This window comes from Mustela nigripes, chromosome 13 (assembly GCF_022355385.1).
Source record: "Mustela nigripes isolate SB6536 chromosome 13, MUSNIG.SB6536, whole genome shotgun sequence".
In the NCBI taxonomy this organism is placed as follows: Eukaryota; Metazoa; Chordata; class Mammalia; order Carnivora; family Mustelidae; genus Mustela; species Mustela nigripes.
The window spans coordinates 112,012,243-112,025,300 of NC_081569.1; the positions used below are offsets into that span (position 1 = coordinate 112,012,243).

General features: G+C 36.4%; 1 protein-coding gene across 17 annotated transcripts in view; it reads left to right on the forward strand.

Annotated features, from left to right (window-relative positions):
* Positions 1-13,058, forward strand: part of GPHN (gephyrin) — a 637,714-nt gene that overhangs the window by 593,618 nt on the left and 31,038 nt on the right. The gene's annotated exons all lie outside the window — the stretch shown is intronic.

Below are 13,058 nucleotides of genomic sequence, written 5' to 3' on the forward strand. Positions count from 1 at the left end.
AACCCCTTAGTAAACAGTAGCTATGAACATTTCAGATGCCAGAGAGGAAATTTTAATTTAAATTGTGAATTACATATTGACAAATATATTATAAGGACTTGAGTTGCAGAGTCCAAATCTTTAAATGATATAGAAATGGGGGAAATGGTAGGAGGATTTATTATGGTCTTCCTGTTATAATCTCTTCCTTTACCTTTCTTCCCAGAGCTGCTGGGACTGCTTTTGCAGCATTTATTACTTTCGGGTAATTTGTTATACCAAGTTCATAGATCTTCTAGGAGGGTGGGGGGGATGAAGGAGAGAGAAAAGAGGGGAAAAGAATGTGCACACGATGTGAATATATGACAGTTTGGTAGGCAGGCCTATATTACTCCATTTACAAATGACCTAGATTCACAAATGGCCACCCCTATTCTTACCTTTTCTCTACTCAACATATAAAGCTCCTTTGTCACCACTTTAAGAGAAAAGAAGGGAGAAAAAACATCTTGAGAAGTGAAATGGGAGAAGGCAGGAAGAACAAGAACACTTAAGTGGTGCCATTAATCTCCTTGTTCCCTGACCTTGCAGATATAGCCTATTTAGGACACATGTTTTATTAAGCCAAAATAACCCATACACTGGCTAAATGTGTTCTATTCACTTTGCTATATTTTCTGATAATCTAATATTTAAAGATCCAATTGTGTTAAAGAGTGTCCTACCTGAGAAAGGGTTATTTGCATATTAATGTGAATGAGTTTAAACCCGACATCCAACATCAGGATAAATCCTCTGTCCTGAATGAACAAAAGCAAATCACTTAGAACTTGGAGTTCTTTAGGGGCACCTGGGTGGCTCAGTCAGTCAAGTGTCTGCCTTTGGCTCAGGTCAATCTCAGGATTTTGGAATAGAGCCGGAACAGAGCCCCACGTTGGGCTCCCTGCTCAGCAAGGAGTCTGCTTCTCCCTCTCCCTCTGTGCTTGTGCGCTCTCGCTCTCTCTCTCTCGGAAATAAAGAAAAATCTTAAAAAAAAAAAAAAAGAAGAAGAAGAACTTGAATTTCTTTGGCAGAGGGTAAACTCTAACTAAGCAAGACCACATCAGAACTTTAACATAGCAAGATACTGAGGGTCTAGCAAGAAGTACATTTGGCAGCAGGAAAAGACTAAAGAAAGGTAGGTGGGAAGGTGTCATAAGCAAATACTTTACATTTCAGCATTTTTTCTTCAGTCTTCCATTTTGCTTCCATAATTCAGGCTAGTACTAAAGAGTAATTCAGCAATACACTAGTAACATTATGAACTAAATTAAGGTTGGTTTGTTTGTTGACCCTAGAATCGTACCCACCATCTATCTGTACTTACAGATGCTTATTTAGAAATGTGTTCTAAGTTCCAAACAACCAATTTAATATAGAGACTCTGGGAACATGCCCTATGAGCTACAAATCAGCTATGCAAAAAAGACTTACCTGAAGTTGTCAGCTTTGTACTGACTGCATGGTATCTTTTAATACTGTTTACAGAAGAGTAATTAGTAATAAGACACTGAAAGATTTTGGTTGGAGATAACATGATCATCTTCTATTCCTGATCCAGTTCTATTATGTACTTCTTGGACCGTTGTTCTAGATTTTCTAGTGTACATTTTTTATGTAACTTTTTTTTTTAATTTTATTTATTTATTTGACAGAGAGAGAGATCACAAGCAGGCGGGGTGGGGGGGGAAGCAGGCTCCCTGCTGAGCAGAGAGCCCGAAGCAGGACTCCATCCCAGGACGCTGGGATCATGACCTGAGCCGAAGGCAGCGGCTTAACCCACTAGCCACCCAGGAGCCCTTTTATGTAACTTTTTAATCTTAGAACAAATAAATGTTCACTGAAGAAAATTTAGAGAATACAGGTTCACCAAAAAAAGCAAGGAAAGGAAATCAATACATAATCCCATTACCCAGTATTATTCTTCTTTCATTCTTCAATTCTATGTGTGTAAATTCTATGTGTGTACAGTTCATATGTGTATAACTTTAAGAAAACAAATAAATCTCATAGTCTTATTTTAACTCTTTTTTCCACTCAGTGTATCATAAACATCCATCTGTATTATCACATAGTCCTCTGCAATATCATTTAAATGCCTATATGTCATTCTCAGTATAAACTGTAATATTTATTTATATAATCCCTTGTTGTCAGACATAAGGTTGTTCCTAACCTTTCTCAATTTTAAGTAAATGATGAACACCTGTATAACTAAATCTTGGCATATACCCACAATTATTTGAGAGTGTCTTTAAATTTTTATTTTATCCATTTTATGACCATTTGTTGATTGTCTGACATATGCAAAGCTATGTTGATAGCAGGGGTAAAATGATAAATAAAACAGCTGCTGTCCTCAACTGCTGGTAGGCATGTAAAACACGTTGTTCATGGCTGTTTCCTCAGCAATTAGAACAGTCAGCACATAGTAGCTAGTCAACAAATGCCAGGAAGTAAGAGGAAAAGAAGAAACACTGAGTATGACCTGAATATGAAACTAGTCAAGTCTAGAGATTTCTAATTGACACAGATTGGTATGAACTTCCAGGGATAAACTCCTTCTAAGCTTCCTCTTATTTCTACCTTGAATATGGGACAGTAGATGTGCTGGTATTCTTTTCCCCATGGCTGGTTAAATAACCTATTAGCCTCCTTTTGTCTTCCTAGGCAGCAAGAGCTGCTACTGTTTTCGTACTGTGGGGAAGAGTCTAAAACAAATGAAGAAGTTTGGATAGGTAAATGAGTAGAGTGTACGATATGTTCCAGCCACAATAATTGTGGCCAGACTTGGTTAAGATAGTCATCATTTGGGCACAGACTTTCTTCTTTGTTTTTTTTTTCCTTTTCCCTTTCCCTCACTTTCTGATAAAATTTCTTTTTTTTTTTTTTAAGATTTTATTTACTTATTTGACAGAGAAAGACAGCGAGAGAGGGAACACAAGCAGGAGGAGTAGGAGAGGGAGAAGCAAGCTTCCCACTGAGCAGGGAGCCTAATGTGGGGCTCCATCCCAGGACCCTGGGATCATGACCTGAGCCAAAGGCAGACACTTAATGACTGAGCCACCTAGGTGCCCCTCCTGATAAAATTTCTCAGAGAAATTGCTACTTTGGGGGCTTAAACAGGGTGGAAAAGGATTTGTTTATATTAAGTCATGGTGGTTTTCTTTCCCACCAGCCTATAAGCTCCATGAAGACTAGGATATGAAGGTGTGCCTTGGTAACCCTATATGCATAGTACTAAGTACTAGATTTCAACTAGATTTAGATAACCTGCCATCTTTTCCTACACCAGCCTCTCTTTCCATGGAACCTAGGAACTATGCAACTGTCCAAAAGAATCTCACAGGGTCCCTTCACAGTGAGTCCAAAAACCCTAGCCATAGGAATAGACCAGATAGTATGACACTGACAACAGAATTGCATTAGTACCTGAGATACATCCCCAAAAAGGGCACAACATAAAAGTCTTATGGCTGAGATAATTCATTTTATATTTCTGAAGGAAAAGAAATATAAAGTGGCAAAAGGAGTAGCATTCCAAATGGATTTATGAAGCCTCTAACTTTAAAAAGTTGGGGAGCTGCTCCCTCAGGCTTAAATAGCTGATGTTATACATTTACCTCTTAAATATAATAAGCAGTAATCATGATCCAAATACACAGAATCCACTTGGGAAAAATCTCTTAAAGTTCACCATTAATTGAATTTCTAGCATGTCTAAAACTGATTTTAACCTTTGAGCTGTTTTGTTGTTGTTGTTACATCAGCTTTAAAATAGCTTGGTAATGTAGCTTCCCACTGCTGACTTAGACCTTCTAGCCTTGCAAGGCCTGAAGGGCTAAGAAATTCTCATAATTAAGAAGAGTTCCCCCTTCTGGATAATTGCCATCACAGAAGCCTGCCCTAATCATATCATGCTGGGCTTGCTTGACTCTGTCACATATTGGTGTTTTGGATTTGAATTGCCTGTGCCTGTTGCTGCCAATTTGTGAAGCTGCCTCTTCACATTAAAGCTTGAAACAGAAAGGGAACAAGCACTGAGATAGCAAACCAGGTTCTTATAAAATTGGCGTATTTAGAAGGTGTTATCAAGGTAGACCTCACAGTTATCAATGTAGACTTCACAGGTCCTCACAATGGCAAAGCCCAGTGCTTTCTGTCTTCCAATTTGTGGAACAAACATATCCTAACATCTTAGTATTTACCTGCTCTTCTAAAAGTAGAAATTTCTAACTACCAGGGAGAATTTAGATCCAAATTTAATTAATTCTTGTCATCTTTATAAACTGCCTTTCTTCTCTTATGAAATAAACACCTTTTTTGCTCAAAATGTAATATTTTGATTTTTGAGTCAACATAATAGATTTATCTTCTGATCGATTTCTAGATAGATTTATTTATTAAGTGAGGTCTCTCAATTTCTATTGGCTAACCAGAAATATCCTTTCTACTTACCAAATGTGTTTAACAACCAGAGATTCTTCCTTCTCTTGGGGACAGACTTTTTTGGTGGCTTTTACAATTGCCTTTCTTAATCCTTAAGAGTTGCTGCTATAGTTGATATTACTAGTTCTTCTAAAAATGACCTCCAGGTATTACTGTACTTTTAGAAATCATTTTCTTCCAGAATAGTTTCCAGAAAGCCTTTCCTAATTATCCCATGCCAATTCTGATCATTCTGTCCCACTCAACATTTATACCATTTTACCTTGCATGTATTTTCATTTTCCTAAATTTTTGTTATATGTTTTCTGCACTTAAAGGCAGAGACCATATTCTCTTCTATCTTTACATGACTTTATAGTGCATAAACACCCAGTGGGACTGAAGAAAGACTAAATGAGGGCTACATGTAGTATAGAGTTTAATCAATACATGAAATAGATACCCAGAAAATATTTTTAGTTGAGAAATTTATCCTGGACCTCTGAAGAAATTAGTATATGATTAGTATACATCCAGAACTGGGGTTTTTTGGAAGGGGTTTTGTTGGTGTCATTGTTATCTTGCTGTGATTAGCTGGCATTATTCCTTAATATCCAAATCCTAGAGTTTTTCTTACTTTCCCAACGTCATCTTCACTCATTTTAAAAATGATACAACTCACAGTTGGTGTAACAGATGAAACAGGAAACTAATTAGCAGCTGTTGTCCATCTGTGTGTTTATATTAAATATTTTAAAATAAAACTGCATTTACATTCTGAATACTCTGTCTGAAATCCTTAAAATCTAAAGTTGGATAAAGGCTCTGTCTTGGTTTTGAATTTTATATTAGACTTCATGATAAAGAGAAAAAATTATGTCGGAGTCAGGATTATAGTAATTTAAGGCAGATAGAAATTTTAAAAAGCAAAAAGTCTGGACTGAAAGTGGGCTCTCAAAGCCCTCTGAAATCTGGAAAAATGTAGACATAGTATTCTTTCACAGAAATTGAAGTACATCAAGTATTGAGAAAGCTACATGCATTCTCTGAGATTTATTTTGAGATTTGCTTTACCTTTTCCTTTTATGTACTTTCTGTTAAATTTAAGCTTCTTTGATCAAAGCTTCTTTGATGTTCAGTTAAGTTAGAATTAAGTTAGAATTCCAGGGAGAGTACAGTTGTTATTATTGGTAGCCATCTCCCAAGCTGAAAGTGAATATCATAACTTTGGAGGGAAAAATGCTTTTTTTTTTTTTTTAACTCAAGTCAAATAGCCAAATGTGCAGACAGTAAGAGAAAGAAAAGTATGATCTGCAAGATGAGTACTATATTTCAGTGCTTAGTCAGTTTCCTCTATGCTTTAGTCCATATGTGAAAGGAAATATTAATTTCAGCTATTTCTATAGAATCACAGTCTCTTAGAATTGAAAGGAACTTCCAATGTTAGCCAGTCAAGTCTTACACCCAGTGCAGGTATTAGAGAAATTTCTCACAACTAGCCATCAGGTTTTGTTTTATGCTTTTAATGAGAAATATCTTACTTGCATTATAAGGCAGCTCATTCTGTTCTTGAATGGCTCTGAATGACAGAGCCATTGTCTTGAATGACAACTCTGCTCTGGCCTCAGCAGGGAGCCTGCTTCCCCCTCTCTGCCTGCCTCCATGTCCACTTGTGATGTATCTTTCTCTCTGTGTGTCAAATAAGTACATAAAATCTTTAAAAAAAAAAAAAAAAGTGCTTCCTCTCTTCTTCATCTTTCCCTATCTTAAGATTTCTGATCTGATCCATTTTTTTCATTTAGAGTTGTTTTTCTAGAACATTACTGGTTGACTTATTATCTGAATCTTTGCATTTTCACAAATATGAGTCTTCTCTTCTGATAGTTGAATGGGTCTGACTGGATATAGGATTTGGAAGTTGAAGGCTTTTTTTCTCTGAGAATCTTTATGGTAATCTATTATTTTATAGTTTGGGTATTGTAGGTAAGAAGTCTAAAGCCAATACTCTTTTTCCTTTGTTAACAAACCCAATCTTTCTGTCTGACAGGTTGTGAGATTTTCTTTTTATCTTTGAAATTACAAAATTTACCAAGACAGTCTTTGGTTTATGTTTTCGGGCAATCTTGTCTTGAACTCAGTAAATTTTTTTTTTACTTTCCAAGCCCTTTTCAAATAAGTGAAATTTTCCTCTATTTTCCCCCTCCATCAGTTCCTTTTTTTCTTCATGGAATTCTTATTGGTAATATGTCAGTCTCTTGCCCTGTCTCCCAAGTTTCTTATTATTTCCTGCATTGACTTCCATCACTTCATTTTTGTACATTCCCTTGAAATATTTTGGTGAGGGGGGCAGCAGAGAGAGAGAGAATCTCCAGCAGACTCCCTGAGGAGTGCAGAGCCTGACTGGGGGCTTGTTCTCATGACCCTGAGATCATGACCTGAGCTGAAATCAGGAGTCAGATGCTTAATTGACTGAGCCACCCAGGTGCCCCCATTTCTTTCAGATATTTCTACTACTTGGCCTTTCAGGCCACTAATTTATTTTGCATTAGGTACTATATTCACCTAAATCTACTAAATTTTTAAACTTGAAAATCAAGTTTTTCATTCCAGAACACCCTTTTAACATTATAAATCTATTTCCATTAGTGCTTTAATTGTTTGTTGTTATTCTTGCTGATATTATTTATTTCCCCAGCAGTTTTATTATTTCAGTAGAAGCTTCCTAAATGGTGCTTATTATTCTACCCTCCAGCTGCTGCCTTCTTATATTGCTGGTATTTTCCTTTGCCTACTGAGAATGCTATTTATTCTCAGCCCTCAGGAAGCCGCTAGGGTATCATGGCCCTCATGTGAACATAGTTGTAGTAGTAAAAAGAATCACAAGTGGTAAAAGGCATGGAAATCACAATTCATGAATTGCAAGGCACCAACAGCAAGCTCCCAGTGTTCTATTGAAATACAAAAAAAAAAAAAGAAAAGAAAAGAAAGAGAAAGGAAAGAAAGAATGATACACTTGTGCTTAAATTGGATTCCACTCAGCTCCAGGTGGTTCAAATCAGTGAATGTTAGAGATGGAAAGAATGTGGTCCAAATATTATTTTATAAATAAGGATAATGAGACTCCAAAAGAATATTTGCTTTTCAGAATCATCTCAGCAGGAAACAAAACTGGGTTCTAGACTTTGTGACTCTCAGGGCTTCAATTAACAGTTTTATTTTCTCACTTAAGTACTTAAAGTTTTAGCAACTCCCTTGTAAAATGCTTTTATATAATATTGGTACTCTAAGAGAACAATGGGTTGGTACTTAATAATTCAAGTGAAAATGGATAGAAAATGCTAGTAAACCAAGACTAATGCTAGTATTCAATATATCTTTAAAGAAATGTTAATCGCCATTCAAATCTAATTTAAATTGCTGTTATTGTGGCGCCTGGGTGGCTCAGTGGGTTAAAGCCTCTGCCTTCAGCTCGGGTCATATCCCAGGGTCCTGGGATCGAGCCCTGTATCGGGCTCTCTGCTCGGCAGGGAGCCTACTTCCTCCTCTCTCTCTCTCTCTCTCTCTCTCTCTCTGCCTGCCTTTCTGCCTACTTGTGATCTCTGCCTGCCAAATGAATAAAGTCTTTTAATTAAAAAAATAAATAAAAATAAATTGCAGTTATTAATGAAGGAAGAATTAAATGATAATACAATATCCCTTTAAGACATGCTACTCTTTGAGAAAAGGGAAACTATTGGTATATACCAAGGAAAGGTAATCAACTTAATCCAGCATCCCCTCCAGTGGCATTGGTGAGAAGATAGTTCAAATTTTAAAAGTACAAATTGTCAGGTTTTTATCATCTCTATATAGCATCCACAAATAGGATTTATATATTTGGATAAAAATGATAAATAGCTTATATCTGGAGGCATACTAATATAACAAATTATCTTTCATTATGTGAATATTTCTATAGTTTAAAAGAATAGAGTGAACAAAGGGTAATCTTGAACTTTTCACTGCCACTGTGAACCTCAGTGCCTTCTTCTGCCCTACCTACTACACAGTTGTGAAATTAACATATACCTGTGGAAGTGTATTGTTCGTTCAAAATGTGCATATTATTGTCATTACTTTTATTTCTTATATATCAAATGATCTAATATATACAAAGTGATGTTATTTAAGAGACGTGTAAGATACATAATGTCATATTATATAATAAAAGATCAGAGTATGTTTTAGTTTTACTCTCCCTTCTTTGAGAAAATTAATATACCATGATCTATTTAACAAAACAGAAAATCCTGAATAGTTCTTATTCTATTATAATACCCACAATTATAATCCTTGTTACCTATTCCTTTTATCATTATTCAGAGTAATTGCTTGGTTTCAGAAAACAAACTTTTTTTTTTATTTCTTAAAAAAATGAGGGGAGAGGGAATATGAAGTAAATATGGGAAAATATTAGCATATGTCAAATCTGAAAGATAGATACATGGCTGTCATATGTTATGTTGGAAATATTTTTATCATTTAAAATATAATATGAATCATAAAAAGAGAGCAAAGTTATAACTTGTAAACAACTCCTAAAAGTTATGTTTAATCAAAATCTTATTCAGTTTCCATCTGATTATAGGATACAGAATCACATTTGTCATTCCCCAGAATTATGCTAACATGTCCACACATGCACTTTCCTAGTCAACACAGATAGATTATCACTTTTTGCCTTACCATTTGATTCTTTTGCACAAGGGCCCTTTCTCATGAGAATTTTCATCATATGATATGTCATATTCCTGAAAAAACTAGACACTCACTCTGATTAGTCATTAGGATGGAAAAAACACATAATATGGATCCAGACGCCCTAGTTCTAGCTCTGCCACTTATTACTCTACCTCACCTTTAGAACACTACCTTCGAAACACCTGGGTGGCTCAGCCTGTTAGACATCCGACTCTTGATCTCAGCTCAGGTCTTGATCTCAGGTTGCTGGGTGTGGAGCCTACTTAAAAAAATAAAGCACTGCTTTGCTCTGAATATTACTTTCTTTCTCTGTAAAATGAACATGATATTACCTGTTCGATCTATCTCAAAGACTTATTAAAGAAGGAATAAATAGAGTTATTACTCTATTTATACAACATAATGCAACATAAATGAAGTTATAGATCCTCTGACTGTTGGCCTCCATTTGTACCTGACCCTCTACTGAGACATTATCTCTTACTAGATTCCAGATATCAGAAATATGTGACAGAAAGTAGAGTCAAAGAGAGGGGCAGAGGGGGATAGAGAAGAGTAAGACCCAAAGAATGCACTCAGCTGTGATACTGAACAGAGTGACCCCCCATGAGCTTTCCAACTTTGAAAATCAGTGTTTTGTGAATACACAAACACAGAGTAGAAAGTAACACTGAGAATGTTCTTTGAATACTAAAAAGCATGAAATCCCTTTTAGTTTATTTCTGTAAGTTAGGAAAGTCATACAGAGAGCTGATGACACTTCAGTTTTATAAAACAGGAAAAAACATCTTGCCCAGGTAATGTAAAAAAAAATGAGGGGGAAAAAAAAATCACTGAAATGTTTGTTTATTTGTATCATTAACTAGCAGATCCCAGGACCTTTAGCCACCTATAAAAATTAATACTGAGAAGATGTAGATGTCACTGCTGCTTTGTTTCCAGGGACTTTACCATAATCCTCTAAGATTGACATGTTATAAATTATATATTATAAAACTGGTGAAATTAGCTGATGTCTCTTTGTACTAACACAAAATTATATTTTGTTAATAATATTTATTGTCCATTCACCTGAACCACTTTCCACATTATCCTGTGTTTGTGTTTTTCCATTTACTCCATTGACCAAACATTTGCCTCAGCCTGATGATAATATCCAGCAAGGCAAGGGGCCCAAAGCTCTGGACATGCAGTGAACAGAAACCCAGCATGTACATATCTTATAGTATTTTAATACAACAGAATAAGTTCCTGTCTTTTTCACTAATATAAATTGAAAAAGACTGATGAAAATTCTGTACAAAATACTTAACTCAAAACTACTTTAAATATTATTGGGTATAAGTCTTCTAAGATGTTTGCCCAACCAGTTTAACTTTGAAAGGGATTTTTTTCAGGGTTTTTTGTTTTTGTTTTTGTTTTTTTAAGTTTTACACATAGATCCTATCTTTACCAAATACCTGAGTACATTATTGGCTGCATAAGCAATTAACTAGATGATTTTAGAGTCCTTATGTTGGTAGTTTGGAAGCCCATATGAGCTATTTTCCAAACTTCTGTGTTTGTGTCTTTTTCTTGGGAGCTTGCTCCTCAGAGCCAAACAAACCCCAGTATACTCGTAGATAGGCCAGTACTTGGAAAGGAGAATTTTATCCAGGTCCAGAAAGAGAATCAACCAGTAAATGAAACTATTTAGGCTGGGACCAGGCCTAGCTTGCTACCACTTTTGAGCCATTTGGACTTGTCACATACAGTTCTAAATGTATCTAAGGCCCCATCTGTGATTTTCTTCTGTGTTAGTAATGAATATTTTCCTAAATAAAAACTATCAAGTATGCTAAAGTTGATATAAACTTTATACCATATAAACATACCTAACATGTTTATATGTTTATAAACATATGGTATGTTTACATATCATATAAACATATAACATGTTTATATGATATGTTTGTATGGTATGTTAGGTTAGGTATGTTTATATGATAAGCTTCTGTCAGTAGTACAGCAATAATAACAACTAACCTTTCTTTAAAATTTAGTTTGTACTGTGTAGTATTCCATAAACTGTCTTATGTATATTGTGTCACTCCTCATAGCAACCCTGTATTATCTCTACTTAATAGATGGAAAGCTGAGGCAAAGAGAAGTTAAGCAATTTGTCCAAGATTTTACATCTAGCAAATAGTAGCATCAGGATTTAAACTCAGGCAGTCTGACTTAAGAGTTTATACTCTTGATCTCTGTGCTACGCCACTTCCCAACTAGCTTATCTCTTCAAGAGCCTTAGCAAGTTGAAGGCCGCCTGTCAGGTGAATCTCAAGTTCCTCTCCTTACTTCTATCAACCCTAGATAAAAAGGGAAATGATGTCCTAGTTACTAATCATCTTCTCCTCCTTCAAGCACTTTTCCTCCTCCTTCCTCCCTCCCTCCCCCATGAAATAGTGCATTAAGGTAAAGGGATGTGAAAAAACTTCACTACCAAGTGTAATTTGGGGGAATGTATGCTATTTCCTTGAGACATCATTTGGTTTCAAGTTAACAAAAAAACACTGAGGCTAGCTTTAGCAAAAGAAGGGTTTATGGGAAGATGTATGGTTATCTCTTGGAACCCAAGAGCAAAATAGTCCTCAAGAGGAACTAAACTCAAGAACTGGAAAAATAGGGGTGCCTGGGTGGCTCAGTGGGTTAAAGCCTCTGCCTTCGGCTCAGGTCATGATCAGAGTCCTGGGATCAAGCCCCACATGGGGCCCTTTGCTCTGCAGAGAGCCGGCTTCCTCCTCTCTCTCCGCCTGCCTCTCTGTCTACTTGTGATCTCTGTCAAATAAATAAATAAAATATTAAAAAAAAAAAGAACTGGAAAAACAAAAACTAGGATTGTTCCCTTTTTAGATGTGCATGTTAGATGTTCATGGGGGAGAAAGAGATCTACCCCCCTTCCCCACAGTGTAAAAAGTTCTCAGAAAACAAAGGTATAGGCCAGACAGATACTCCTCAAAAGACTCCCTTTCTGTACTCCATCATTTGAAGGGGAATTCAAATGCATATTACCAGTACCTTTGTATGGAATTCAAATAGTAACTAGATAGTCCTTTTTAGCTAACCCTTACCTTCCTATCCCCCTCTAAGCCCTGTTCCTAGCACTTTGGTTTTTTTCCCTCAATTTATCAATCTCAACTTATGCCTTTGTAACCCTTCTAACATCCAGAGGATAGACTTGATTTTGCTTCATCTCTTCTTCCCAGGCCTTTGACCTGTGCAATCAAAGGTCCTGTAAACTGATCTTTTCAGTTGACTCTCAGGAATCTGCCTAGTTTCAATCCCTAATATTCATCTTGTCCTTTTACCTTCTCAGAATATTTCATACAGATTCTGCTTTCCTTGTTTTTTCCTAGTATACACCTATTGCCTCTTCATATTTCTAGGGAACTCCCACCACCATCCTTGTCTGGCTAAATGAAGTCCCAATTCTTGAGCTTGAGGGCCTTCCAAAATCATGTCCTATCCCAGTCATTCTAAGTCCTTCACTCTAGACAGTTCTTTTTCCCCATATTAATCTCCACTGAGGCTGCATCATAGGCTGATCCTCTTTACAAGGCCTTTTCTCATTCCTTCCACCTGTGAAAGTCTGAAGGCTTAACTAGCTTAAGTCATATTCCCTTTATAAAGAGTCTTGTGTGACCTCTCCCAGCACCTAGGGTCACCAATCATCCTGGTCTGCCTGGGATTTCCTAGGACATGTGACTTTCAGTACTAAATCTTGGATTATCCTAGATAAACTGGGATGGTTAGATAGCCTACCGGCACCTCAATATCTCCCCCCATTATGCTGCCTTGTTAGAACAAAAAGCCCTATGAAAGTACCAGTAGCC